This window comes from Symphalangus syndactylus, chromosome 5, assembly GCF_028878055.3.
Source record: "Symphalangus syndactylus isolate Jambi chromosome 5, NHGRI_mSymSyn1-v2.1_pri, whole genome shotgun sequence".
Lineage (NCBI taxonomy): Eukaryota > Metazoa > Chordata > Mammalia > Primates > Hylobatidae > Symphalangus > Symphalangus syndactylus.
The window spans coordinates 14184807-14212393 of record NC_072427.2 but is presented as its reverse complement, the minus strand read 5'-3'; the positions used below and the strand labels follow the sequence as shown (position 1 = coordinate 14212393).

Genomic DNA, 27587 nt, shown 5'->3' with positions numbered 1-27587 from the left:
CAAAAAAAATTAGCCGGGCCTGGTGGCGGGCACCTGTAGTCCCAGCTACTCGGGAGGCTGAGGCAGGAGAATGGCATGAACCCGGGAGGTGGAGCTTAGAGTGAGCTGAGATCGCACCACTGAACTCCAGCCTGGGTGACAGAGCGAGACTCTGTATCAAAAAAAAAAGAAGTATAGTCTTGAGATTTACAATGCGCCCCATCACCCAGGAGCAACTGCCTTAATAAAATGGCAAAGGTTTGATTACAGGAACCAGGGGGAAACAACATTCTGCAAGGTTGGGGAGCTACCCTACAGGACGTAGCAGATGCCTTTAATCAGCAGCCAATAGGCAGGGCCACTATAATCACCAGAATGCATGAGTCTGGGAGGTAAAGTGCGGATGTGGGAGTTGTCTCTCTCCCTATTTTACCAAACAATTCACTGAAGAATTGCTTTCCCTTGTTATGACCTTGAGTTTGATGGGGTTGGAGTGCCTGGTGCCTAAGGTAAGAAAACTCCCACCAGAGATCACAGTGATATATCAATAAAATTATAGCTTGACACTGAACCCAACCACATTATTTCTCATACCACCAAACTAACAGGCAGAGGAGTCACTCTACTGACTGGGGTAATTAATCCCAAAGGCTACGGGGAAATTGGGTTGCTGCCATGCAATAGAAGCAACTGAGACTGTGTCTGGTAGACAAAGGTTCACCGTATTGGTGGAAAATTGCAGAAATCCAGTAAAGACAGGACCACCAAGAGCTTGGATCCAGTGGAAATGAAGGCTGGCATCACTCCACCAGGAAGGAATCGCATTCATCAGAGTTGCTGGCAGAAGTTAAGGGGAACAGAAAAAGGGTGGTGAAAAATAGAGCTAGGACGATCAACTTAGGCTTGTGACCAGTTACAGGAGCAAGTACTGTATTAGCTGCTGTGACTTACATTCCAAAATTGTTTCCTGCCCTCCACCTTTTGGGCCTGAACTTAGATTAAAAAAAAAACAGGCGAGGTTTCATGTGGTGATACTATTGAAGTCATATTAGCTCAGATAATTTCTTTAATTCTCTCTTCTTCATCTTCTTCTGTCTCTCCTCCTGGAACTTCTATTCTACTGACTGAGTCCTAGCTCTATTCTTGATTATCTTTATCTTTTGATTATTATGGCTCTATTGATTGTTTTTATCTTTCATCTCTATTAATCGCTTGATTAATTTATCTTTTCCTTTGTAATTCTCATCTCTGCCTTTTGGTTTTGCATTCCAAGAGAATAACATTAGTTGGTCTGATTTCTAAGACTTTTTCTGAAGTATCCATTGTGATATTCATGCTATTTTTTCTTTTGGAAATTACGTGTTTTTCCCAAGATCTGTTTTTTCCTAGCATTGCCCTTTCCCATGGCTGTCTGCTCCTGTTTTATAAACATGATATCTTTCCCAATCTCACTGCAAATATGAATTCAATGTGTTTGAATTCCTGTTTTCTGGCACTCTGCTTGATTCACCTCTTCAAGCTGCCAATTTTTGTTCTTTGTTAGGAAGAAAAGTTGAGATCAGTGGTTTGAGGAGTAACATATCATAGTCACTTGGAGAATGTTTTTTCAAAATATATATACCCAGTTTCCCTTTTTTTCTTCTAGCGCCCTATTTCCCCACTCCCGGTAAAAGTATAACAATCTCCAGTAAAAGGTGTCTAGATAAAGATATTAATAAAAAACCTAATCTATCTACATAATTCTGATATGCTTCCTTCCTCCACATGGAGAATCAGCAGGCTAGTGTGCACAGCACACCTAAATGATGTGAACCCTGTCTGGGAACTCAGGCCATTATTTGATTAACATGTTGGTTTCCTATGATAGTAGGTATGTAGGTGCTCTGTGTGTTGGCAGTGGTAGCTCGTAAGATAAACTTCCTTCCAGGGACAGCAAGCCAGGAATGTCGTTGGAGTCTTAGAATAACCTGGTTATTCTTCAGTCTCTCTTTCTTTGTAGCATTAACTAAAAGGGCCACATACCTCAAATGCTGGAGCCACAAGATGGTAGAGCACGATTAGTTGAGAATCCACAGTGACTGCTGATCCCTATGAATCATAAACTTTTGCTGTGTTAAAACACCAAGACTATAAAATTCTTTTTTTAACACAGAATAACTTAGTGTATTCTGATTATTTTGTATCTTGGGTGCTTTTTTCCACATGATACATCAGAATTTTCCTATACCCTTAAAGACGACACAAGAATGAGATTTTGAATGGCTCCACAATATTTCATCATAAGTTTATGTACCCTAAATTTACTGACCTAATCCTCTATTGTTGAACATTTAGTTGAAAACAGTTTTTGAAACTATAAATAATGTTGTAACAAACTCCATTGTGTTTGGCATTCATTCATTGTCTAAATTTCACTAGTGCTACTCACATGATTAGAAATGATTACATACTGCTACAAATAACAAAATATTAGTGTAACATAGGTTTAAGAACGATAACGTTTTTATTTGAAGATGATATGATTGTTTACATGGAAAATTCTTGAGAATCTACAAAACAAGTAAAACTAATAAATTTATTTAACACGATCAGACCATGTAAAATACGTATGCAAAAATCAATTATATTTTATGTACTAGTGGCAAACAGTTGAAAATGGAATTAAATAAAAACAAACAGAGAATACCATAAAAAACATAAAAATTTTAGGATTTAATTTGTAAATACATGCAATATCTCTACACTGAAAATTATGAAACATAGCTGAGAGAAATAAAAATAGCTAAATAAATTTAAAAACATACCATTTTCATGGATCAAATACTCAACATTTTTAATACAGCAGTTCTCTCCAAACTGATATATAGATTCAACTAATCACAAGCACAATCTTACCTGGGTTTTTATAGAAATTGACAAGTTGACTCTGAAATTTATATGGTAATTCTGCCTCCCTGACAGTAGCTCAGCCTCCAGGACTCTCTTCCAGCATGGCCGAAGACACCTCTTCACATAAGATGGTGACAACAAATCATAGGCACAGTCTCACCAAATTCACAGAAGATCAGTTGAAAATCCTCATCAATACCTTCAATCAAAAACCTTACCCAGGTTATGCTACCAAACAAAAACTTGCTTTAGAAATCAATACAGAAGAGTCCAGAATCCAGATTTGGTTTCAGAATCGAAGAGCTAGATTCCAGAAAAGACCAGAATCCGGGACATTAGAATCAAGCCAGAGCCATGGGCAAGATCGACCTGATGCAGAGTTTCAAAGTAGAGAAGCCAGATGGTGTTGTACCACCTATGGCACCTCTCAATTAAGCACTCTCATCAAGGCATTTATGAAAAACCCATACCCTGGGATTGATTCCAGAGAGCAACTTGCTGAAGAAATTGGTATTCCAGAGTCAAGAGTCCCAATTTGGTTCCAAAATTGAAGATCTAGATTTCATCTCCAGAAAAACAGGGAACCTGTTGTGTCCTTAGAACAAGAAGATTAGGGTCAAGATTTCTGAGGGACATCAAGGTACAGCAAATACACAAAATGGCACCAACCTCACTAGCAATTCTCATTTCTCTAGAGCCAGAACATGGTGAACACAGTCAAGTTCAGTGTATTTGATATTATCAACTTGGGCCCCAAATCTCTCTCACAGTCTTCCTGGGAGTCTATCCTTTTGCTGAAGCTGCAAGCTAAGCCCTCTGAAGATGGTAAAGGACATCGCCAGGTGCAGTGGCTCATGCTTGTAATCCCAGCATTTTGGGATGCCAAGGCAGAAAGACTGCCTGAGCCCAGGAGTTCAAAACCAGCCTGGGCAGCATAGCAAGACCCTGTCTCTATTATAAAAAATGAAATAAAAGAAATAAAAAGGACTGCAGGAGGCAGAGACAGGTACAGGAGGCACCACACTACCCTATTGACACAGCCTGGATCCAGAGTTCAGCGGACCTTGAGACAATGAAAATAAACATAGTAATAATCAAAATAAATAAATAAAAATAAAATTTATATGGTAATTCAAAAGACTTAAATATCAAAGTCAATCTTGAAAAAGAAGAGAAAATTAGAAGACAAACTATCTAAATCAAAACTTACTATGATGCTATAGTAATCAATAAACTAGTCCTGGTATGAAGATCAATAAATAGATCAATAGAACAGACTAGAGTTCAGAAATAGGCCTACAGTTACGGAACGTGATTTTTACAAAGGTGTCAAATCTTTTCAACTAATAGTGTTGGAGTAACTAAAATCCATATGGCAAACAATAAACCTTGACCCCTTACCTCATACCACACTCAAACACTAATTCAAGATATATCAGAGACCTAACCATAAAAGGTAAAATTATAGGGCTTCTTGGAGAAATCACAGAACATCTTTGCAAGCTGGGGGTAGGCAGAGTTTCTTTAGACAGGTTACAGAAAGCAGTGACCATAAATGAGAAAATTTTTATAAATTAGACTATCAAAATTAAATACTTTTGATTAAAAGACATCATGAAGAAAATATATAATAGACTACAGATAAGAAAACAATATTTACTAAAAACAACTCAATACAAACTCAATAATAAAAGCCAAACAACTGAATCAATAACTGGAGGAAAAAAAAAAACATGTGAACAAGAAGATACGTGCATGGCCAATAAACATGGAAAAAGGTTCTGAAAATCATTTGCTATTGAAGATGCAAATTAAAACCACAATAGGATACCAATTAATACTCACTAGCATGGACAAAATTAAAACGAGTAACACCAAATGCTGGGAAAGGTGTGGAGCAACTGGAATCTGCGTACGTTGTTGGTAGAAACATAAAATGGTGTGACCACTCTGAAAAATATCTGCTCATTTCTTTATTTTTTTATTTTTTATTTTTATTTTTTAGATGGAGTCTCGCTCTTTTCGCCCAGGCTGGAGTGCAGTGGAGCGATCTTGGCTCACTGCAGCCTCCGCCTCTCAGGTTCAAGCGATTCTCCCTCCTCAGTCTCCCAAGTAGCTGGGATTACAGGCATGTGCCACCACGCCCTGCTAATTTTTGTAATTTTAGTAGAGACAGGGTTTCACCATGTTGGCCACGCTGGTCTTCAGCTCCTGACCTCAGGTGATGCTGGGATTACAGGTGTGAGCCACTGTGCCTGGCCTGATCGTTTCTTTAATAACTAAGCATGTATGTGTGAAGTTGGCTAGGCCATGGTACCCAGCTATGTGATCAAACACTAATTTAGATATTGCTGTGAAGTTATTTTTTAGAGGAGATTAACATTTCCATCAGTAGACTGTGAGTAAGGCAGATGACCCTCTGTAATGTGGATGGGCCTCATTCAATCTGTTGAAGGCCTTAAGAGAAACGACTGATGTTCCCCCAAACAGAGGAAAGCCTCCAGATTGTCTTCGGATTTTGGCTACACCATTAATATTTCCCTGGCCAACCCTGCTGGCCTACCCTGCAGATATTAAACTTGCCAACCCCACAGTCATGTGACGCAGTTCCTTAAAATAAACACACACACACTCTCTCTCTCTCTCTCTCCTCACACATACACTCTCACATACACACACACACTATTGATTCTGTCTTTAGAAAACCCTGACAAATACATTATTACTTGACCCAGCAATTCTACACAAGAAAATGAAGTCAAATGTCCATAAAACTAATTGTACAAGACTGTTTATATGGTTTTATTCACAATAGGCAGAAACTGGAAACAGATCAAGTGACCACTGATAGCAGAATGGATAAACAAACCGTATTATATTCATACAGTGGAATACTGCTTCGCAGCAGAAAGCCGTGGACTACTGATAAATACAACAACATGGCTTAATCGCAAAAACATTTTATCTGAGTGAAAAAGCCTTACACAAAAGAGTATGTACGATGTGATTCCATTTATCTAAAGAACAGGGAAAACTAATCAATGATGAAAAAGGAAATCAGAATAGCAGTTGCCTCTGGGGATAGGGTAGAGGCCGGGGCTTACTGGAAACAGGAATGAAGGAACTTTCTGGGGTAAGGGTATTGTTCCATGTGTTAATGGAGGTTGGGTTATACAGGTGTATGCATCTTTCAAAGTTCATCAAATAGTACAGTAAAATTAGATCATTTCATTTTAGGTAAATTTTATCTTAAAGAAAAAAGAACTATAACCAGATATTAAGCTCTAGGTAGCAATATACATGGTGAAGTGTTTAGGGGTGAAATATGCTGATGTCTGAATCTCACTTTGAAATGCACTAAAAATAAGAGAAATTAATGGATAGATAGAGAGATGGATAGGTATATCAGAATAAGTGTAGAGAGATGTTAATTGTACAAACCAGATGGCAGGTGTTTGCTATACAGTTATTTCCAGTTTTCTATATGTTTGAAATTTATCCTAATAACATGTTGGAAAAAAAAGAGAAGTTTATTTCCCTTCAAGAAAAAAGATCCAGAAGCAGGCAATCCTGGACTTCGATGGCAACTCCATGATGACCAGGAATTCAGGCTCCTTCCGTTTCCTTCTACTTTCCTTAGCGTGCCACCTCATAGCTGGATCTCTCAGCAACTATTCCACTCTGCAGCCAGCAAGACACTCACAGCATCCAAGCAATTCTTTCCTGTCTCTCCTGCCTCATCATTATTTCTCTCTCTACTGGATTGCTGTCATCAGTGTACAAAACTGTAGTTATTTTTCTCATCTGAAAAAGATTCTTCTCTTGGCCAGGCATGGTGGCTCACGCCTGTAATCTCAGCACTCTGGGAGGTTGAAGCAGGAGGATCACCTGAGGTCAGGAGTTTGAGACCAGTGCAGTCAACATGGCAAAACCCTGTCTCAACTATAAATATAAAAATTAGCCGGGTGTGGTGGTGCATACCTGTAAGCCCAGCTACTCAGGAGGCTGAGGCAGGAGAATCACTTGAACCCCAGGAAGTGGAGGTCACAGTGAGCCGAGATTGTGCCACTGAACTCCAGTCTGGGTGACAGAGCAAGACTCCGTCTCTCTCTCTCTCTCTCTATATATATATATATATGTATATATATTCTATATATATGTGTATATATATGTATATATATTCTATATATATGTGTATATATGTATATATATTCTATATATATGTGTATATATATGTATATATATTCTATATATGTGTATATATATGTATATATATTCTATATATGTATATATTCTATATATGTGTATATATGTATATATTCTATATATGTGTATATATGTATATATATTCTATATATGTGTATATATGCACATACATATATGTATACCCAACTTCCTCTTCTTTTAGCTGCTGTCCTGTTTCTTTGCTCTCCTCTAGGCAAAAAAAAAAAAAAAAAAAAAAAAAAATCCTCAAAAAAATAAAGATGCCGCCCCTGTGTGATTCCGTCCTGCGCAGCTGTTCTCTTTAGCAGTGGTTGTTTATATCCATCCACCTTCTCTCCCACCTAAGTGCGTGCCGCCACCTGATGGAAGATTCGATGGACATGTACGTGGACATGAGCCCCCTGAGGCCCCAGAACTATCTTTCCGGTTGTGAACTTAAGGCCGACAAAGATTACCACTTTAAGGTGGATAATGATGAAAATGAGCACCAGTTATTTTTAAGAACGGTCAGTTTAGGGGCTAGTGCAAAGGATGAATTGGACATTGTTGAAGCAGAGGCAATGAATTATGAAGGCAGTCCAATTAAAGTAACACTGGCAACTTTGAAAATCTCTGTACAGCCAACGGTTTCCCTTGGGGACTTTGAAATAACACCACCAGTGATCTTACGGTTGAAGTGTGGTTCAGGGCCAGTGCATATTAGTGGACAGCACTTAGTAGCTGTGGAGGAAGATGCAGAGTCAGAAGATGAAGGGGAGGAGGATGTGAGACTCAAGTATATCCGGAAAGCGGTCTGCCACTGGAGGTGGTAGCAAGGTTCCACAGAAACAAGTAAAACTTGCTGCTGATGAAGATGATGGTGATGATAAAGACGATGATGGTGATGATGATTTTGATGATGAGGAAACTGAAGAAAAAGCACCAGTGAAGAAATCTATACAAGATACTCCAGCCAAAAAATGCACAAAATCAAATCAGAATAGAAAAGACAAAACCATCATCAACACCAAGAACAAAAGGACAAGAATTTTTCAAAAAACAGGAAAAAACTCCTAAAACACCAAAAGGACCTAGTTCTGTAGAAGACATTAAAGCAAAAATGTAAGCAAATGTAGAAAAAGGTGTTTCTTTTCCCAAAGTGGAAGCCAAGTTCTTCAATTATGTAAAGAATTTCTTCCGGAGGATTTACCAGGAGGCTATTCAAGATCTCTGGCAGTGGAGGAAGTCTCTTTAAGAAAATAGTTTAACAGTCCCAGGTGTGTGATGTTCCCTTTCCTGTGTCCATGTGTTCTCATTGTTGTGGGGTGGGGGGAGGGGGGAGGCAGGAGGGACAGCATTAGGAGATATACCTAATGCTAAATGACGAGTTAATGGGTGCAGCACACCATCATGGCACATGTATACATATGTAACAAACCTGCACGTTGTGCACATGTACCCTAAAACTTAAAGAATAATAATAATAATAATAAAAGAAAATAGTTTAAACAATTTGTCAAAAATTTTCCATCTTATTTCATTTCTGTAACAGTTGATGTCTGGCTGTCCTTTTTATAATGCAGAGTGAGAACTTTCCCTACCGTGTTTGATAAACGTTGTCTAGGTTCCATTGCCAAGAATGTGTTGTCCAAAATGCCTGTTTAGTTTTTAAAGACGGAACTCCACTCTTTGCTTGGTTTTTTAAGTATGTATGGAATGTTATGATAGGACATAGTAGTAGCGGTGGTCAGACATGGAAATGGTGGGGAGATAAAATTATACATGCGAAATAAAACTCAGTATTTTAATAAAGTTAAAAATAAAAATAAAGATGCCTATGTTTGTTGTTTCTGGTTCAATATTCTGTGGTCAGCCCTTGGTGTTCATCTTGCTTGCTGCATCTGCAATACTCAGTGTAGCACATTGATCACTGTTTCCTCCATAATACAGCTTCTTATACACCAAAGTCTTGACTTTCTTCCCACTTCCCCATTTCCCTCGCAGTGCTTTCTCGGTCTCGTTTGTAATTTACCCCTTTTCCTGGCCATCTCAATGTTGCAGTACCCCAAGGCTCTGTTCTTGGACCTTGTTCTTTCTCCTTCCCATCCAGTTCCAAGGACTTAATATCACCCTCTTGTTTATAACTATCAAAATTCCATCTCCAGTTCAACCTCTTCCCCGAAGTCCAGACTTCTAGATCCAACCCTTACTATCAGATATTAACTTGCACATCTAATAGATATATTACACACAACATGTCTATAACCAAATTCCTGGTCCTTCCCTCAAAGCCTGTTTTAACCTCAGCTTCCCGTATTTTCATGATAGCAGCTCCATCTTCCAGGTGCTCAGGCCAAAAATTGTGTCATCCTCTTCTCTCTCCTTTGCTCATATCCAGTAGTCAATTCATCAGGAAACCAAGCTGATTCTACCTTCAAGATATACCCAGGACCCGATCACTTCCCACTGCCTCCTGGCTGCTCCCCTGGCTCAGGTTACTACGATAGCCTTCTAACTGGTTCTGGTTTCTGCCTTTGACCCTGCAACATTCTATTTGTAACAGAGCAACTTAACTAATTCTTTTAAAATGTTAAGTCAAACGACATCAATCCTCTGCCCAGAACTCTATGTGGCTCCCCATTTCTCTCAGAGTGAAATATGATGTTCGGTAGCCTACAAGGCTCTGTGTGGTCTGGCCCCCCTCATTTCCTCTGGACCTTACTTGCCCCCTGGTCTACCGACTCCAGCCACAATGGCCTCCTGCCACTCCCGGGATGGTGCCAAGCATGCTCCAGCACTGGGGTCTTTCACTGGCTATTCCTTCTGCCTGGTACATTCTTCCCAGATATCTCCCTATTCAATGCCCTCTCCTACTTCAAGTCTCTGTTCAGACCTCACCTTCTACACAATTCTCAGCCTCACTATTCTGGGCAATCTTGAAACTCCTCCCCACTCCCACCCTGGGGATCTGATCCTTCCTACCATGCTCTGTAAGTTTCTTTCTTCTGCTGTGCATATCCCTTCAAACATGCAATTATGTATTTATTTATTATATTCACACCTGGAGTCTCTCTCTTGCACTACAAGTTAAATTCCAGAAGAAGGATTTTGCTTTTTTGCTTATGTAGATGCCAAGCACTTGAAACAGTGCTAATACGGAGATTAATATATGCTCGTTCAATAAATAAATGAATAATGAATAAATGAAGCACACGGAACTGCATGGTCAAACCTCCTTAAACCCTTTAACCTGCTACGTCTTATACTTTTATGATTTAACCCGATATATTTCTTTCCTCCATTAAGAATAGATTTTTGTCCTTCTGATCAACACTGCACCACCTAATGAACGGCCTTTTAATTTATTCACCCAACCAGCCTTCAAATGTAATTAGCACCTATTAGATGAAGAGGTGGACTTGTTTAAAGAAGCAGCACAGCATGAGCAATCCATTCTTAAATCAGAGGCTTGTAAACAGTAGGCGTTATAGTCAGGAATACAAAAACCAAAAATGAAACAATTGTTGCTCAAATACCTGTTAAAGATCCCCAGAGTGATCTTTATGTAGAACAAAAACAAAACTGAAACAAAACAAAAACCAACAGCCATTAAAAAAAATAGGTCACCTCTCCTAATTCTTGCTCAGCTTCTAAGGGATTAGATTCAGCTCTTAATATTCAACTTTTTCTCTCCCCTCTAGACCTTGTGGGCTTATTTTCTCTCTTACAGATTTACTTCAAGCAAAAGTAACAACCATAACCATCTGTTGCATAAAAATGAGAATTATACTTTCAATCAAAAGGCAACTTGCTATTGCTGATATTTGCCACTTGTCCCATGTAGCAAAGATCCCAGGGGCAGCAAAAGAAGGAACAACTCTAGGTCTACTTGAACACCCTTTTTATGCTACTCATGCACTGGCATCAACTGTCAGGCCTCCAGCCCTGGACCACATTAATGACTAGAAACTCAGAAGCGATACTCCAGTGATGTTCACTGTAGTCCAAGGAGTTTCTTTGAGTGTGGCCAGTTTATAACTTCTGCATAACTTAGAAGAAATGGAGGACTCTCAAAAATGGCCCCAGGCACCTATTCATTGGTTTTTTTCTTGTGATATATTTGCCTTTCCACTTGCAATCACTTACAGCTAAGGAAGGGGTAATAAATTTAGCCAATGTCAAGATTTAGACAATGGCAAGAGTCTAATGTTGGCCACCATCTGCAACGTTTATGGTGTCACAACGGGCAGAGGAAGACAAAGGAACCGAGATGGCAAATGTAATACAGGAGTCAGGAAGGTCTGGAAAAGCCACATCTTTCTTTCTTTATTATTATTGCTGTTGTTAATTCATTAAGTGATTGATTTTTATTGGGTTATATTTACAGTATCCCTTTCAGCTGAGTATAAGGCCATTTTCTTGGTTACTAGGGCAAGGTGAGGTCAATTTTGTGCACGTGGGGGTATGTTAATAATTCATATCATACCGTGTAGACCATGCAAATAAAACATGGGTCAGCCTCTTTCCTAAGTCCTCCAGCTCAAACAAGAGCGACTCCCATTTCAGCATATTACTCCCTGCTGTCAATGTCAGTCTCTTAAAACATTATCATGACAGAAAACCAAAAGATTTCATGAAAAGCTCTTTGAGCTACTTCACACCCCATGGAGTCTCAGTCTGGGTGAAGCATTGCTTCTCACTGAAGATATTGTAACAGTTTAGCAAAATCTAGCAAATCAAATTCTTTCCAAAGGTAAAATGTTCTGGATTCATCTTAGCCTGTTCCTATCTAAACTGACAGATTTGTCCATGAAAATCACTTGAAATATCTTTATATGGAGAGGCAGGAACTATCTTTTGTTCCTTAACAGTTCTTAAGAGCAAATAATACTTGAGTTTGCTCTTCCTGAGAAAAAGGGGAAGAAAAGATCAAGAAAGTGAAGGCAATAAAAGCAGCAAGAAATAATCAAGAAACTGATAACTATATTTCCTATAATGATCAGCTATTACTTAACAAGAAGCATGGCTTTCTTCTCTACTCTACTCTTAACCAATGGCTGGCTTGTACTTGGTGACTCCTAGGGCTCAAGTAGCCCATGTGACAGTGGACAGTGACCCTCAAGCTGCTGCAGTGCAGGGCATGTCTGAGGACGGTTCACAGGGAATGCCATGGGCACATGGTTTCTGCACGATAGCAGAGGTTCTTCTCTATTGCAAGTATCTCAAATTCCTCCCACTGTCACAACTGGTTTGAGAGACTCAGAACATGGCACAAGGGCAGGAGGTCCACTCAGGACAGTTGTCATTGCTGTGTGTAACCAACAGCCACAGCCAAAACAAACTAAAGTTGATGGTGTAAACCCTTTCAAAAATTCAGTTGGTGAGGGTTTCTATTTATAGTGCTGAGCAGTTTTGGATGGAGAGAGAATTCTCTCCAATTGGCACTGGCCAGTACAGAACAGCGGTGTAGGTATGAAATTTATGTGGGTTGGTGGATGCTATAAGACCTAGAAGACCAAAGGTGATCTAACTTGGCACAGAAATACTTCCTCTGCAATCTGTTTCTTTTTATGCCTTCTTTTGGGAAGAGTGCCTCTTGTCCTACTAAGGCTTCCAATAATTGGCCCACCTTAAGCACCCAGCCTGAATTCTGTTCTATAATAGTGATTCTCCTCTCTACCCTACAGAAACACCATGCTGAGCCTCCTTGTGCCCCACCATCTGTAATTCCCTCCTGCCTGTTCAAATATCCCCCGTCCTTTAAGGCCCAGGTGAAGACCCTTGTTCCCTGTGAAGCTTTACAGATGACTTCAGCCCACACTGGTCTCTGAGTCATATGGCACTCAGAGTCTGAGTCATATAACTTGCCACTTGATTACACATTATTTGATACTATCCTATAATTCCAGGTAGAATTACAGGATAATTTGTTGGTTTGTCTCCCAATAAAACTGTACTCTGCTCAAAGTCAGAGACTGAAACTTTTACTTCTTTGTACCCCCACTGTTGCTGGCAGAGCCATGGACACATGGTAGACAGTCAATAAAAGACTAATTGGATTGTTCCCAAGTTGCAAATCAGTGCATACATTAAGAAGGCTAAGCCAAATAAACTCCTTTCATTAAAGTCTTCTAAATTACACATAGATCTAAAATTATAAAAAGTAGGCAAATGACAGAGGTAAGTCACTGAAGGATAAAAATTATTTCAGCAATAACCTCAAGTTGCAGAGACAATGTAGTTACAGGAACAAGGGACGGAGGGAGGGCAAGATTTGATTCCAAATTGACGTTTATGATATATTCAAAGGATATTGAGGGAAAGCTAAGGATGAGAGCAGATAACAAGCGAGGTGCTACCTTCCAAAGTGGAAGGATGGCAAGAAAAACAAGCACTAATTGTGAGAGAAGGAGTATATGGGAGAGCATTTCATGAGGGACAGAGGATAAGAACTCCATGCACAGGGCGGTGAGAACTACATACCATTCTGACAGCCTGCTTAGCCAAGAGATGCAGATAAATTAGTAGATAAGTAGAGGTGAACAAAATGATCCCGTTGATTGGGAAACTCACAAAGCATAAAAGGAGTCCTAAAAAGTCCAGTTATAGAATCTCTCATGATCCATATTGACCACTCTCTGAATCAAACCAGGCTCCTCTTTTGCCTGGAACCATGGACAGTGTTTTTAGCACCTGCAACACGCATAGCACTTTACACACACCACGTCCAAGCTGCACAACAACTTAACATAATGTTGCAGTGTCACTTGTATTTTACCAATGAATACATAAAGGCTCAGAAAATCAAAGTTATTTGCTTACTCATCCATTCAACGAACATTTAGTGTTGGCTTGCTTTGGTGCCAGGCACAGGCTGTTAAATAGGGGTCAAGGCAGCAGTGTCCGCTGTCACGGAGGTTATGTCATAGAGCTGGAGAGTCTGGCTAAGGTTTGGACCCTGTCTGGTTCTAAACCACACATGTAGCCTCTTTTCTCTTCTACCTTTACAAGGAAAGCCTACGGATGGTTTTCTTTTTAAACCTGTCATAAACACGATAACAACATGGTTATAAAAATATTTTGCCTCAATAACACTTCAATTGAAAAGACTATTTAACCACCACAGGAAGTGTGTGCAAACAATGGAAGACTTTTCTTACCTCTTATTTAAATTACAAAAGTAAGGCATGAAAGGCTTCTAGGAGGGGGTGGAGCCAAGATGGCCAAATAGGAACAGCTCCGGTCTATAGCGACACAGAAGATGGGTGATTTCTGCATTTCCGTTTGAGGTACTGGGTTCATCTCACTAGGGAGTGCCAAACAGTGGGTGCAGGACAGTCGGTACAGCGCACTGTGCACGACCCAAAGCAGGGCGAGGCATTGCCTCACTCAGGAAGCACAAGGGGTCAGGGAGCTCCCTTTCCTAGTCAAAGAAAGGGGTAACAGACGGCACCTGGAAAATCGGGTCAGTCCCACCCTAATACTGCACTTTTCCAACGGGCTTGGAAAACGGCACACCAGGAGATTGTGTCCCGCACCTGGCTTGGAGGGTCCTATGCCCACGGAGTCTCACTGATTGCTAGCACAGCAGTCTGTGATCAAACTGCAAGGCGGCAGCGAGGCTGGGGGTGGCGTGCCCGCCATTGCCCAGGCTTGCTTAGGTAAACAAAGCAGCCAGGAAGCTCAAACTGGGTGGAGCCCACCACAGCTCAAGGAGGCCTGCCTGCCTCTGTAGGCTCCACCTCTGGGGGCAGGGCACAGACAAACGAAAAGTCAGCAGGAACCTCCACAGACTTAAATGTCCCTGTCTGACAGCTTTGAAGAGAGTAGTGGTTCTCCCAGCACGCATCTGGAGATCTGAGAATGGACAGACTGCCTCCTAAAGTGGGTCCCGGACCCCCGAGCAGCCTAACTGGGATGCACCCCCCAGTAGGGACAGACTGACACCTCACTCAGCCAGGTACTCCTCTGAGACAAAACTTCCAGAGGAACTATCAGACAGCTGAATTTGTGATCTCACGAAAATCCGCTGTTCTGCAGCCACTGCTGCTGACACCCAGCCAAACAAGGTCTGGAGTGGACCTCTAGTAAACTCCAACAGACCTGCAGCTGAGGGTCCTGTCTGGTAGAAGGAAAACTAACAACAGAAAGGACATCCACACCAAAAACCCATCTGTACATCACCATCATCAAAGACCAAAAGTAGATAAAACCACAAAGATGGGGAAAAAACAGAGCAGAAAAACTGGAAACTCTAAAAAGCAGAGCACCTCTCCTCCTCCAAAGGAATGCAGTTCCTCACCAGCAATGGAACAAAGCTGGACAGAGAATGACTTTGACAAGTTGAGAGAAGAAGGCTTCAGACGATCAAACTACTCTGAGCTATGGGAGGAAATTCAAAACAATAGCAAAGAAGTTAAAAACTTTGAAAAAAAATTAGAAGAATGGATAACTAGAATAACCAATGAAGAGAAGGGCTTAAAGGAGCTGACGGAGCTGAAAGCTAAGTTTCGAGAACTACGCGAAGATTGCAGAAGTCTCGGTAGCCGATGCGATCAACTGGAAGAAAGGGTATCAGTGATGGAAGATGAAATGAATGAAATGAAGCGAGAAGGGAAGCTTAGAGAAAAAAGAATAAAAAGAAACGAACAAAGCCTCCAAGAAATTTGGGACTATGTGAAAAGACCAAACCTACGTCTGATTGGTGTACCTGAAAATGATGGGGTGAATGGAACCAAGTTGGAAAACACTCTGCAAGATATTATCCAGGAGAACTACCCCAATCTAGCAAGGCAGGCCAACATTCAACTTCAGGAAATACAGAGAATGCCACAAAGATACTCCTCGAGAAGAGCAACTCCAAGACACATAATTGTCAGATTCACTAAAGTTGAAATGAAGGAAAAAATGTTAAGGGCGGCCAGAGAGAAAGGTCAGGTTACCCATAAAGGGAAGCCCATCAGACTAACAGCTGATCTCTCAGCAGAAACTCTACAAGCCAGAAGAGAGTGGGGGCCGATATTCAACATTCTTAAAGAAAAGAATTTTCAACCCAGAATTTCATATCTAGGCAAACTAAGCTTCATAAGTGAGGGAGAGATAAAATACTTTACAGACAAGCAAATGTTGAGGGAATTTGTCACCACCAGGCTTGCCCTAAAAGAGCTTCTGAAGGAAGCACTAAACATGGAAAGGAACAACCAGTACCAGCCACTGCAAAAACATGCCAAATTGTAAAGACCATTGAGGCTAGGAAGAAACTGCATCAACTAACGAGCAAAATAACCAACTAACATCATAATGACAGGATCAAATTCACACATAACAATATTAACTTTAAATGTAAATGGGCTAAATGCTCCAATTAAAAGACACAGACTGGCAAACTGGATAAGGAGTCAAGACCCATCAGTGTGCTGTATTCAGGAAACCCATCTCACGTGCAGAGACACACATAGACTCAAAATAAAGGGATGGAGGAAGATCTATCAAGCAAATGGAAAACAAAAAAAGACAGGGGTTGCAATCCTAGTCTCTGATAAAATAGACTTTAAACCAACAAAGATCAAAAGAGACAAAGAAGGCCATTACATAATGATAAAGGGATCAATTCAACAAGAAGAGCTAACTATCCTAAATATATATGCACCCAACACAGGAGCACCCAGATTCATAAAGCAAGTCCTGAGTGACTTACAAAGGGACTTAAACTCCCACACAATAATAATGGGAGATTTTAACACCCCACTGTCAACATTAGACAGATCAGCGAGACAGAAAGTTAACAAGGATATCCAGGAATTGAACTCAGCTCTGCACAAAGTGGACCTAATAGACATCTACAGAACTCTCCACCCCAAATCAACAGAATATACATTTGTTTCAGCACCACACCACACCTATTCCAAAATTGACCACATAGTTGGAAGTAAAGCTCTCCTCAGCAAATGTAAAAGAACAGAAATTATAACAAACTGTCTCTCAGACCACAGTGCAATCAAACTAGAACTCAGGATTAAGAAACTCACTCAAAACCGCTCAGCTACATGGAAACTGAACAACCTGCTCCTGAATGACTACTGGGTACATAATGAAATGAAGGCAGAAATAAAGATGTTCTTTGAAACCAATGAGAACAAAGACACAACATACCAGAATCTCTGGGACACATTCAAAGCAGTGTGTAGAGGGAAATTTATAGCACTAAATGCCCACAAGAGAAAGCAGGAAAGATCCAAAATTGACACCCTAACATCACAATTAAAAGAACTAGAAAAGCAAGAGCAAACACATTCAAAAGCTAGCAGAAGGCTAGAAATAACTAAAATCAGAGCAGAACTGAGGGAAATAGAGACACAAAAAACCCTTCAAAAAATTAATGAATCCAGGAGCTGGTTTTCTGAAAAGATCAACAAAGTTGATAGACTGCTAGCAAGACTAATAAAGAAGAAAAGAGAGAAGAATCAAATAGATGCAATAAAAAATGAAAAAGGGGATACCACCACTGATCCCACAGAAATACAATCTACCATCAGAGAATACTACAAACACCTCTATGGAAATAAATTAGAAAATCTAGAAGAAATGGATAAATTCCTTGACAAATACACCCTCCCAAGACTAAACCAGGAAGAAGTTGAATCTCTGAATTGACCAATAACAGGCTCTGAAATTGTGGCAATAATCAATAGCTTACTAACCAAAAGGAGTCCAGGACCTGATGGATTCACAGCCGAATTCTACCAGAGGTACAAGGAGGAACTGGTACCATGCCTTCTGAAACTATTCCAATCGATAGAAAAAGAGGGAATCCTCCCTAACACATTTTATGAGGCCAGCATCATCCTGATACCAAAGCCTGGCAGAGACATAACCAAAAAAGAGAATTTCAGACCAATATCCTTGATGAACATTGATGCAAAAATCCTCAATGAAATACTGGCAAACTGAATCCAGCAGCACATCAAAAAGCTTATACATCATGATCAAGTGGGCTTCATCCCTGGGATGCAAGGCTGGTTCAACATACACAAATCAATAAATGTAATCCAGCATATAAACAGAACCAAAGACAAAAACCACATGATTATCTCAATAGATGCAGAAAAGGCCTTTGACAAAATTCAACAACCTTCATGCTAAAAACTCTCAATAAATTAGGTATTGATGGGACGTATCTCAAAATAATAAGAGCTATCTATGACAAACCCACAGCCAATGTCATACTGAATGGGCAAAAACTGGAAGCATTCCCTTTGAAAACTGGCACAAGACAGGGATGCCCTCTCTCACCACTCCTATTCAACATAGCACTGGAAATTCTGGCCAGGGCAATCAGGCAGAAGAAGGAAATAAAGGGTATTCAATTAGGAAAAGAGGAAGTCAAATTGTCCTTGTTTGCAGATAACATGATTTTCTATCTAGAAAACCCCATTGTCTCAGCCCAAAATCTCCTTAAGCTGATTAGCAACTTCAGCAAAGTCTCAGGATACAAAATCAACACACAAAAATCACAAGCATTCTTGTACACCAATCACAGACAAACAGAGAGCCAAATCATGAGTGAACTCCCATTCACAATTGCTTCAAAGAGAATAAAATACCTAGGAATCCAACTTACAAGGGATGTGAAGGACCTCTTCAAGGAGAACCACAAACCACTGCTCAATGAAATAAAAGAGGACACAAACAAATGGAAGAACATTCCATGCTCATGGGTTGGAAGAATCAATATCGTGAAAATGGCCATACTGCCCAAGGTAATTTATAGACTCAATGCCATCCCCATCAAGCTACCAATGACTTTCTTCACAGAATTGGAAAAAACTACTTTAAAGTTCATATGGAACCAAAAAAGAGCCCGCATCGCCAAGTCAATCCTAAGCCAAAAGAACAAAGCTGGAGGCATCACGCTACCTGACTTCAAACTATACTACAAGGCTACAGTAACCAAAACAGCATGGTACTGGTACCACAACAGAGACATAGATCAATGGAACAGAACAGAGCCCTCAGAAATAATGCCGCATATCTACAACTATCTGATCTTTGACAAACCTGACAAAAACAAGCAATGGGGAAAGGATTCCCTATTTAATAAATGGTGCTGGGAAAACTGGCTAGCCATATGTAGAAAGCTGAAACTGGATCCCTTCCTTACACCTTACACAGAAATTAATTCAAGATTGATTAAAGACTTACATGTCAGACCTAAAACCATAAAAGCCCTAGAAGAAAACCTAGGCAACACCATTCAGGACATAGGTGTGGGCAAGGACTTCATGTCTAAAACACCAAAAGCAATGGCAACAAAAGCCAAAATTGACAAATGGGATCTAATTAAACTAAAGAGCTTCTGCACAGCAAAAGAAACTACCATCAGAGTGAACAGGCAACCTATAGAATGGGAGAAAATTTTGCAACCTACTCATCTGACAAAGGGCTGATATGCAGAATCTACAATGAACTCAAACAAATCTACAAGAAAAAAACAAACAACCCCATCAAAAAGTGGGCGAAGGACATGAACAGACACTTCTCAAAAGAAGACATTTACGCAGCCAAAAAACACATGAAAAAATGCTCATCATCACTGGCCATCAGAGAAATGCAAATCAAAACCACAATGAGATACCATGTCACACCAGTTAGAATGGCCATCATTAAAAAGTCAGGAAACAACAGGTGCTGAAGAGGATGTGGAGAAATAGGAACACTTTTGCACTGTTGGTGGGACTGTAAACTAGTTCAACCATTGTAGAAGTCAGTGTGGCAATTCCTCAGGGATCTAGAACTAGAAATACCATTTGACCCAGCCATCCCATTACTGGGTATATACCCAAAGTATTATAAATCATGCTGCTATAAAGACACATGCACACGTATGCTTATTGTGGCACTATTCACAATAGCAAAGACTTGGAACCAACCCAAATGTCCAACAACGATAGACTAGATTAAGAAAATGTGGCACATATACACCATGGAATACTATGCAGCCATAAAAAATGATGCGTTCATGTCCTTTGTAGGGACATGGATGAAACTGGAAAACATCATTCTCAGTAAACTATCGCAAGGACAAAAAACCAAACACTGCATGTTCTCACTCATAGGTGGGAATTGAACAATGAGAACTCATGGACACAGAAGGGGAACATCACACTCCGGGGACTGTTGTGGGGTTGGGGGAGGGGGGAGGGACAGCATTAGGAGATATACCTAATGCTAAATGATGAGTTAATGGGTGCAGCAAACCAACACGGCACATGGATACATATGTAACAAACCTGCACATTGTGCACATGTACCCTAAAACCTAAAGTATAATAATAAAATAAAATTAAAAAAAAAAAAGAAAGGCTTCTAGGAGTAGGGCAGATTGAGAAGACACAGCTTCCCTCCTTTCCATGACAAACAGAAATTATGGGCAAAGGGTAACAACAAATTGTAAAACCGAGCTTGGAAAGAAAAAAAGACAGAGAAACCCCAAGAGTACAGAAATAGGAAAAGATCTCAAAGCCAAGTGATGCAGTAAATGGGAATTCATTGACTATCCTCCTGTCGGTACTTTGCCCAAACATCAGATCTGGAGTTAGGGTTCTGACACTCGAGTGAGGTGTCACACCTAGGAGTTGGAAGCTAGGTGTAAGCCCCTGCAAGGCCTGGAGCTATGAAGACCTACTCCATTCTCCAATCAAAGCCACAAAACTTTGTTCCTATGAAGGGAAAAAGAGCAAGAAAACTTGTCCTTCTGGGGTCATGGATGGGAAACAAAAAGAAATAGAAAATCAGAAACTAGAGATGCATAGTCAGAAATTATTCCACCCACTTGATAAAGAAAACTTCCTGCTAAGAAAGGAATACCTAGCTAGTCCAGACGAGTAATACTCTTAGAACACTTGCGAATGCAAAACCAAAATCCCACAGCAGACACATCTCCACCACCCACTATGAAACAAACCCGACTGGAGATGAATTAACAATAAAAAGTATAAATCCAATGTGAACATGAAATACAATAAGGGTGAGTTTGCAAGGGCATCAAATGGAGAAGTGGAGCTAACAGGACAATTTGAAAAAGACTATAAAATAAACAAGAGAATGAAGGAGATGGGAGAAGCAATCAGAACTATAGTGAAAGAATGGATCAGAATTTTATAAAAGACACATTTTAAAGAGAATTAAGAGGAGATTTAGAAATGAAAAACTTAATCATTGAAATTAAAAACCCAATGCACATTCCGTAAGCACATTAGACAGCAGGTGAGAAATTAAGTAAACCAGAAGAAAGCACTAATGCTCTAAATACAGTAGTGAGAAATAAATAGAAATTATAAAAGAGCTCTTAAAAAACATGGAGAATAAAATGACAAAATCAAACATAGATCTGATACCAGTTCTGGAAGTAGACATTGAAAAAAAAGGGAGAAGCATTATTCAACAAAAATGGTCAAAACTGTTCTCAAGAACGACATAGGTCTTTGAACGACACACAGAATCATCGGCAGAAAAATATAAGTTAACTCCAGCAACATTATACTGAAAGTGCAAAATATCAAAGACCAAAAAAATCTTAGAAGCAGCCAAAGGGGGAAAAAGCTACCTATAAAGGAATGACAATCACACTGACATCATATTTCATATTAGCAACAACAGATGCCAGCATTTTATCTCCAAAGGGCAGTGGGAATCTAGCTATCAAGCTAGTATTTTGAACCTAAATCGTCCATGCCTATGTTGTTCAATATGGAGTATTGTAGTCACTGGTCAAATGTGGCTATTGAGCCCTTGAAATGTAGTTAGTCTGAATCGAGATGTGCTGTAAGTATAAAATATACTCTGGATTTCAAAGGCTTATTGTGAAAAGAATGTGAAATATCTTGTTAACAATATTTTATATTGATTACATGTCAAAATGGTGACATTTTGGATATATTGGATTACATAAAATATATTATTAAGTTCACCCATTTTTGGTTTTTTTACTTTTAAAATCAGCCCCAGTGATCTCCATTCAATCGCTTGATAACATTTGCCACCTTCCTCCAACCTCAGCCTATTTGCAAATTGAAAATAATCTCTTAATTAACTCCTTGGCTACTTTGTACTTTTAGCATTTCCTTGGTTTCAAAGTGTACATTTATTTGTAGAATCATTTTATCCACATCTGTCTCCCAACTAAAATCAATATAAACTCCATAAAGACAGAAACGATACCTGCCATAGCCACTCCTGTGTGCTCAGCCCCTAGCACAGCGTGGACCCAGGACTCTATGTCTTAGCTGTAATTAAGAGTATGTGCTTCAGCATCAGATGGCACAATTTCGAATCTGCCTCCACTGGGGCCATCTATTTGACCTGAAGGCACGTCATCTGACTTTTCTGAGCTTTGATTTCCTTGGTTTTAAAAAGCCTATTTTCCTATTCTTTAAGATTTTAATGAAATGATGAATGAAATAGCCCATAGGTTGTCTCCTTCCCTCTGATGCTTTTTAATATGTGCTTGGGACTTAATTTATAAGTGAGTGGCAACACGGAGCGGTCAACGCCTCTGAAGGAGAAGTTCAGTGTTACTCACAGCTTCCCTAGAAATGAGGCAGAGCACATTGTGCAAGGTCACGTGGGGAGACATCAGAGTCACTGAGGAGGGAGGAGGCAGGGGAAGGCATGGCCACAGCTGTTACTGGGGTTTCTGTGGGAAACCCAGGGCAGGGTAAACAGCTTCGGATTGGCTAGTTTGAATAAGCCCGGCAGGCTTTGGTGGCATAAAGCTGCCCCTAGGTATCTGGTCCCTGGCCCTGAGTTGACGTAGGGCAGGGGAATATTGCCTTGGTACGTGAGTGTTCAGTGAAGAAGGTGACTGGGGTGTGGCTATGGATCAGTGGGTCAGCATTTGAAAGGCAGGCTCAGAGATAAGCCATTTACGATTTCCAGGAATGAACTAACCCTGGGCAGGGCAGCTTCTCCACAGTCAGCAAGGCCCCCAAGATGTCAAGCATCATAAAACAAAAAAGCACAATTAGTATACTTTTGAGCCACTCTTGTCTTTCCAAAGAGTAACAACTTGCATGTCACAGTGGCCACTCCCTTGTTCTGGACACAATTCTGCTTATTTAGGTTTCTTCCGCTTGCCCTGAGAGACGACTTGTTCCTAAACCACGCTTACCTGCTTTCCAAAAACCACGAAGCTAATTGCCACAATTCTGCCACAATTCTGGGCTTAGTGCTAGAGCACTCCACAGCTTAGCCTGTCTCAGCTCCCAGGAGATGCTAGAATAAATTATTGTTAACTATCCTGCAAGCTCAAGGAAATACTATTAAGCATGCCAAAAAAGAAAGAGCCAGGTGCAGTGGCTCACGCCTGTAATCCCAGGAATTTGGGAGGCCAAGGTGGGTGGATCACCTGAGGTCAGGAGTTCAAGACTAGCCTGGCCAACATGGGGAAACCCCATCTCTACTAAAAAATACAAAAATTAGCCTGGCGTGGTGGCACATGCCTGTAATCCCAGCTACTTGGGAGGCTGAGGCAGAAGAATCACTTGAACCCGGGAGGTGGAGGTTGCAGTGAGCCAAGATTGCGCCATTGCACTCCAGCCTGGGTGACAGAGCAAGATTCTGCCTCAAAAAAAAAAAAAAAGAAAGAAAAAGAAAGAAAGAAAGAAAGAAAGAAAGAGTGAGAGAGAGAGACAGACAGACAGGAGAAAGAAAGGAAAGAAAGAAAGAAGAAAGAAAGAAAGAAAGAAAGAAAGAAAGAAAGAAAGAAAGAAAGAAAGAAAGAAAGAGAAAGAAAGAAAAGAAAGAAACAGGAAGGAAGGAAGGAAGGAAGGAAGGAAGGAAGGAAGGAAGGAAGGAAGGAAGGGAAGAAGGAAATAATATTTTTTCCATTGTAAGTTACAGAAATGACTCAGTGGCTTGGGCAGAAAAGAACTTATTATAAGGATACAGAAGTATCTCAGGAACCCACAGGCAGCCGACCTGAGGAATGAACTGGACCGGGGATGCCATGCAGATACTCTTTCACCTTCGTTCCTCTTTGCTTATGTGCTCTGTTCTTCAGATTGACGTTCTCTGCTGCTTCACTGAACATTGTAGATCGAAGGTCCACCGCTACAGCTGACTGGTCCAGTTTGGGTGAGATACCCATCTCTAGTCTAATCAACTGTTGCTGGGGGTGGCAGGGGTGGCAAGGAAACTATAAGCCGAACAGACAAAGACGATCGCAGTGGTTGAATAGTTTGGAAGGTTAAAATGCTGGCTAAACAGCTTCTCAGGGCACAAAACTAGTATGCGTTACACATTTTTAAGACAGTTACGGCCGGGCGCGGTGGCTCACGCCTGCAACCCCAGCACTTTGGGAGGCAGAGGGGGGTGGATCACAAGGTCAGGAGATCAAGACCATCCTGGCTAACACGGTGAAACTCCGTCTCTACTAAAAATACAAAAAATTAGCTGGGCATGGTGGCACACGCCTGTAGTCCCAGCTACTCAGGAGGCTGAGGCAGGAGAATCACTTGAACTCTGGAGGCAGAGGTTGCAGTGAGCTGAGATCGTGCGCCACTGCACTCCAGCCTGGGTGACAGAGTGAGACTCTGTCTCAGAAAAAAAGACAGTGATATAGTAGGTAGTATTATCAAATTTACGGAAATTCGAACATCTTTTTTCCAACGATTCATTAAATATTAGGGAACTAGTGTCCTACAGAATACAATTGCCAAAGATCAGAGGTTGTGGCAGATTTTTGATTTTCCAAAGTTCTTTACTACGTGGCAGAAGATCAAAAGATGTGATTTCTTGACATTCTGTGTGTATATCTTATATAATCGTTGGGTGGATAGGGGCATTGAAGGTTAAAGATACTTCATGAGAACAGACACAACAAGAAAGTGGGAACTTTGAAGTCCCTGCCTAAAGTAGAATCATCAAAATTTGAGCAGGACCAATCCTCATACCCAGCTGTCTCATCTTAGAAGCTCCAGAAAAGCTGACTGACGGGCCCAAGGTCACACAACAAGTTAGTAGCAAAGTTGAAACCAGAACCATAGCATGACGAGTACGGTTGTTAACGGCAGGCCAGCCTTGGATGCATTCAAGGTAGAGATTTGACTTTTCAAATATTTGCAAAGCCTGCTTTGAGCTAATTGGTACTGTAGGAGTGCTTGGATTTTATGATAAGAGGAGCAGGGATTCTGCATTACAAGTTCAGAGACTGAATCCATGTTTGCCAGCCCAAGCTGAGCCTCAAGAGACTCTGAGATCACATTCTTCACTGCCACACTGACAGCCACAGAAGCCGCATGTACTCAGAGTGCACTCACACGGGGAGCCTTGTGGAGTGTTTAATGCTTAATTTAAATCCTAATGATTATTCAGCCTATTCGAGAGTTTAACTCAGTCATCAAAGGTTAAGGTGCCTCCGGGTTCTGCATTTAACAAGGCAGGAAATTAGTTTCTTAGCCCCGAATCCACATGGAAATAAAGATGGGAAAGTCAGAAACTGACTCTACCTTTGTTCAAATGACCCCCACTGAAAGCTCTACGGAGAGTTGCACATACCAGCAGCAGCCCCAAAGCAAAATATGTCATCCATTGGCACCAAGAGACAAAGCAAGTCCTTCCAGGGAGCTTCAAGAGTTGCTGGCTGGTGGCAAAGACCTCGTGCCACCTACCCTCCCCTACCCCAGTGCCTGTCTTTATCTCCAATACAGAAAAGGGAGTGACATGGGAAGCCCATCTTTGGCCATAGTAGAGCAAACAGCTTCCAGTATGAAGATTTTGCTTGGCCCAAAGCTTGTGCCACTGACTGTTTTAAAAGTAGACTTACTCCAGGCTACCCTCTTTGGGTCCCCTCCTGTTGTATGGGAGCTCTGTTTTCACTCTATTAAATCTTGCAACTGCACACTCTTCTGGTCCTTGTTTGTTATGACTCAAGCTGAGCTTTTTGCTTGCCGTCCGCCACTGCTGTTTGCCGCCGTCACAGACCCGCTGCTGATTTCCATCCCTCCGGATCTGGCAGGGTGTCCCCTGTGCTCCTGATCCAGCGAGGCACCCATTGCCACTCCGGATCGGGCTAAAGGCTTGCCATTGTTCCTGCATGGCTAAGTGCCCAGGTTCATCCTAATCGAGCTGAACACTAGTCACTGGGTTCCACAGTTCTCTTCCGTGACCCATGGCTTCTAATAGAGCTATAACACTCACTGCATGGCCCAAGATTCCATTCCTTGGAATTCATGAGGCCAAGAACCCCAGGTCAGAGAACACGAGGCTTGCCGCCATCTTGGAAGCGGCCCGCCACCATCATGGGAGCTCTGGGAGCAAGGACCCCCAGTAACATTTGGCAACCACGAAGGGACCTCTAAAGCGGTGAGTAATATTGGACCACTTTTGCTTGCTATTCTGTCCTATCCTTCCTTGGAACTGGAGGAAAATACTGGGCACCTGTCAGCCAGTTAAAAACGATTAGCGTGGCTGCTGGACTTAAGACTCAGGTGTGAGGCTGTCTGGGGAAGGGCTTTCTAACAATCCCAGCCCTTCTGGGTTGGGACCATTCCTCTGCCTAGAACCAGCTTCCACTTTCAATTTTCCTGGAGAAGCCACGGGCTGACTAGAGGCAGAAAGCTGTCGTCCCAAACTCCCAGCGTTAGCTGGTTGAGATCATGGAACAGCCAGAAGTCTCTACTCAACAGTCGCCCATGCGTGCGCCCCTACCTTTCCTTCTGACCATACCTCCTGGGTCCTGACCATGACTTTCTTGAAAGTGTAGCCCCAAAATTCTCCTTACCTCTGAATCTACTTCCTCTGATCCCTGCCTCCTAGGTACTAATAGTTCAGACTTTCATTTGCTCTAGCAAGTTGTATCTCCAAAGGGATCTAAGGAAGCTCTACGCTGCATCCTTACGTATCTAGGCTATAAATCCAGGGAGTCTTGTCCCTGGTGTCCCTCCGATTTAGGTATACAGCTCTCGACATGGGCAGTTATGTGGGACCCTTTCCCCACCACCCTTGCCAAGGCCCCAAGTTTGTAAATGCCTGAGAGGAGAGAAAGAGAGAGAGACAGAGAGAGAGAGAGAGACAGAAAGGAGAGAGACAGAGACAGAGAGGAGAAAGAGGCAGAGAGAAAAAGAGGGAGTCAAAGAGAAAGAAAGAGAAAGATAGAAATAGTAAAAAACAGTGTGCCCTATTCCTTTAAAAGCTAGGGTAAATTTAAAACCTATAATTGATAATTGAAGGTCTTCTCCATGACCCTACAACACTCCAATACTACCTTGTTGTCAATGTAAACAAGGGCATAGCCTGAAAACACTGAGACCACTGGCAACCCATATACTCTGCTTTCCCAAATATCAGAGGAAGCAGAGTGGTTTACAGTCCTGGACCTTAAGGATGCCTTTTTCTGCATCCCTGTACATCTTGACTCACAATTATTGTTTGCCTTTGAAGATCCTTCAAACCCAACGTCTCAACTCACCTGGACTGTTTTACCCCAAGGGTTCAGGGATAGCCCCCATCTATTTGGC

The 27587-nt window shown here is 41.2% G+C and overlaps 2 pseudogenes; both read left to right on the top strand.

Moving 5' to 3' along the window:
• Positions 1–2969: 2969 nt before the first annotated feature.
• On the top strand, positions 2970–3579 carry LOC129481829 (double homeobox protein A-like; annotated as a pseudogene).
• Positions 3580–7375: 3796 nt separating this feature from the next.
• On the top strand, positions 7376–8334 carry LOC129481739 (nucleophosmin-like; annotated as a pseudogene).
• The last annotated feature ends 19253 nt before the right edge of the window (positions 8335–27587 follow it).